Source organism: Teleopsis dalmanni, chromosome 2, assembly GCF_002237135.1.
Source record: "Teleopsis dalmanni isolate 2A chromosome 2, ASM223713v2, whole genome shotgun sequence".
NCBI lineage: Eukaryota > Metazoa > Arthropoda > Insecta > Diptera > Diopsidae > Teleopsis > Teleopsis dalmanni.
Window position 1 is genome coordinate 176,222,116 of NC_051847.1, and position 3,955 is coordinate 176,226,070.

At 29.8% G+C, this 3,955-nt stretch overlaps 1 long non-coding RNA gene across 1 annotated transcript; it reads right to left on the reverse strand.

The window, feature by feature from the left end:
• Window positions 1–1,132: 1,132 nt before the first annotated feature.
• On the reverse strand, window positions 1,133–3,712 carry LOC119683271. The gene is made up of 3 exons (XR_005252641.1): window positions 3,662–3,712; window positions 1,942–1,984; window positions 1,133–1,619 (listed from the first exon to the last, which is right to left on the reverse strand). It is a non-coding gene; the product is annotated as an uncharacterized LOC119683271 (long non-coding RNA).
• Window positions 3,713–3,955: the final 243 nt, after the last annotated feature.

Genomic DNA, 3,955 nt, shown 5'->3' on the forward strand with positions numbered 1-3,955 from the left:
TATTAAACTTATATATTATAGGCACGATGATATATTTAGTAGTTACGAACTCATAATAAAACAATTATACCACACTTATATTAGAAAATATTATAAATTGATGCAGAAAACTAAAAATTTATAAATTTTTTAAAAATTTGGCTTGGAAATTCTGCGTTCTATTAAAGTAGTAGAAATTCTTTCATATACAAGGTGTATATATAATTTTATGATAATTAATACTGTGCCTATATGATTGGCAACTCTTTTATAACGTTAAATTGCTCATTTGGTATACTTAAGTGCTCAACACAATGTTGTTGTTGTCGTAACCCGCTGGGATCTGCTTGCAGATTCCATTCGTGGGTGGTGAACACCACTTGGTCGTTGTGGTTGACGAGTAGCTCCGGGACGAAGACACCCGACCGTTCTTGAAACCTTCTCAAAACAATGATTTACTTCAGTTTCAGTATAGTATATATTCATAAAAATTTTAAGTACTCACAAGCTACATTGGATTGAATCTTAATTTGTTATAAGATCCTTTTTAAGAATACTTTAGAACTTCTTTTAATCTTTAAAATGTTCAAAACATAATATATAGTTAATATTTATTAATTTATATATTTCTTCATTTCACCTAATTATTAAGAAAGCTGTAGACTCACATATTAAGATTTAGTGAACTTTATACTAAAGCAAATTTTTTCCTAAAATTATTTCTGGCTTCTACTTGTACTTCACAACGGATTTTAGCAAATCTCTGCTTATATATTATTCCAATAGCTTAAATAAATCGGCAAGATCGCTATACCAGCAGAAGTGTGAGAGCTTAGTATATCTGTTTATTTTATCAATGACTTAGTGACTATATACTGCCAAGACAAAATACTACTGCACTACTGCTTGGAGCTTTTCTTGCTTAGTATTGATTAAGCCATCATTATCTAGTATTCTTAAATAAGCCTGTTAAGTACTGATGTATCGCCTTCCCACTGGATTTCGTGATCAAATGTAATGATCATAATTGCTACTGTAAGAGCTTCGATATGCCAAATAATAGAGTGAAACATTTTTACTCAAAAAAAGATTTACATTTATTTCAATGTAGATACTTCCAAATTTAACGAGCAAAAAGTGTATAATCGTTTTCTAATAGTTATTAGTATCCTACATTATTTTCCACAGTATACTGATGAATTTCCAACTGAGCTACTCGAACGTCTTTCCTACAGGGCTTCCCAATCCCTAGCTCTCTATTTTAATGAAATGGATAACTCCCCTCATACAATTTCGTTGTTCAATCGCTGATATAGCAACCTGCTACATAGAGTTGCGAAGAGTCCTAAACTTTTGTAAATAACAATCATCATCCATAATTAAGGTATAATACGCTCGTATTTCCAGCTTAAATAAATTTGGAACTTCAAATTCTAAACTTCTTATGTTTCAATCACTTATTACTAAATGCCATCAGAGAGCCATCAGACTGTGAAAGACTTCCGGTTGAAATCTTCTCAACTCTTTCGTAAGAAGTAATTTTAGTATGTTCAAGCTTCACAATGTGATGTTCGACCATTTAAACGCACCGCAAAAAAATAAATGTATTTAGAATGATGTAATAATTTGAATCCATGATACTGAAAAAAGTTCAAAACAAAATTGGAACGAAAATATACATCTATATACATCTATAAAATATACATCTTGTTGCGTTTTTATTTGTTTTTATTTAAAAAAGGATGTAGTGGTTGGGGATTTAAATCAAATTCTTAACAAAAACAAATCCTTAAGATCAACGTATAAAAAAATGTCCAGAGAAGGAGGAGAAATTTGTTCCTTATAGCAGAAAGCTTCAATTTAGTTCTAGTTGCAATTGTTAGTTAAACATATTGGCTTTTAAGATCGTGGTAATTATTATATGTCATTTTGTTATTTATAATTATAAAATGTATGACTTACATATTATTTATATCCAACCGGATTCTCTCAAATAACTGAAAGCCTAAAAATATACAATAAAAAAATATTTGTTACAATAAATAAAATCCCGGTGGTCATTATTCAAATGGAAAATAACTGGAAAAGCCCTAAATAATATTTCACGATACTAAAAGGAGTTCTCCTAATATTGCAGTGTTATTCTGTGTATTGAAATATTTTATCCTTAGACAAGCACACGAACTGCGTTCAGTGTTTGTGTGAAGATATGAAATGTTTATTTAAATATTTTATAAATTTTTCATTCGCACGTTATTTTTGAATATTTCACACATGCTAAACACAACTTTTGCAGAACATTAAGTGCTTATGTAGGAGTATCCCTTTGTATATCCTGTTAAGTATGTGTGAAAAACATTATTTGTCCGTTCTTTTTTTGCTTATAAAATCATTTAGGTCTCGTGCATGCACACATATAAATAGTATCTAAAAACAGAATGATATACCAGAAATAGAAACACAAAAAATTTTTGTAAGGATACGAAATTATTTTTACAACATAACAGAAAAAAGAAACATTTAAATTGAGTGACAGGATACACCATATAAATAATAAACAAAACAAATACAATAAACAAAGCGAGCAGAATAAATAAACGTACGCCAACGTTGCTTTTTAAATTTCTACAAATGCAGATAAAAACAAATACACTTACAAAAATGCTTGGTTTCTAGTGTGTTTCAGTGATGAGGGGTCCTCCTCACTGAAAGGATTTTTTATTTTTTTTTGAAAAAGGATAATGAAAAATATGCCATTGCATACATGAAAGTAAATGTGAATGTGCATATGCAGGCGAAAATAAATGCGTGTATGTGTTAGTAAATAAGAGTTTTGTTGAATGGCATTAATGCACGTCCATGTACGTAGCATTTTCTGCTAATTTTTTGTTTTTGTTTCGTCCTTTTTTGTTAGGTCCTTTTTTTCGTTTAAGATTTTCTCATTTCGACGTAAGTTTTTTGCTGCTCCTGCTGAGCTCACAGTTCGCTGCCCTTTTGTGTGCATAAAGTGCAAAATTTGTTTTGAGAGGTGTTGAGTTTTCATGAAAACTGCACTGCAAAGGCACAAAGAGTTGAAGGATAAAATATTGCTGCATTTAAAAATGCGTTCACTTTTACTTGTCTATTATCTTAAACTGAGGAATGTTTAGCATTTCTAATGTATTGTTTTGAAAATAAGGTTGCTCAACACACAGCAGTTAAGCTTAAGTGGAACAAAAATGCTATTCTGAGCTATGAAGTCAAGGCAAGCAAAAATATTTAATCAAAAATTATATTTGCGAAATTAAAAAATTTAAAATTTTGTTAGAGTACCAAAAATATTTTCAAACAAATTCCTACAAACAAGATGAGCTTTTCTGTTATTGACAGCAATGCAGTCAACCTGTCATACACATTCCTGCTTCTATTTTAAAATGCTGATCTGTTGCATTCATTATCTGAACTTGATTAGCCAAAATAGCATTCGGATAGTTGTGCCTATTTTTGCGAGTGAAATAGATGAGCTGCTACTAAAAAAGATAAAAAAAATTCAAGAAAAATTGAAGAAATTGAAATACTTATTTTAAAGTATTTAAAGACGAAATCTGCTTGTATATATCTTTCTGTGCAACTTTCTGTGTCTTTATTCTTGCTAGAGCAAAATGAAACACACAAATGCTATATATATTAAGCTAGTATTTACTTTATTATATTCTGACATTTTCTTGATCTGAAAACTGGAAACGAATCTCTTACTTACTTTTTTGTTACTAAATTTTCTAATTTTTCTAATGTCAATACATTTAAATTAAATTTTTGATTGCTGCGATGTACGAATGCTAATGCTACATATATATAAATTTCCTAATTATCAGAAGTTGATAATATGTATCAAATAATAGCTTGTCTATAAACATTCTTCTAGAGGAACTATAAACCTTCTTCTATAAATTGCTCAGACATAAACCTTCGAACCGAAGACTCTACTATCAGCGGA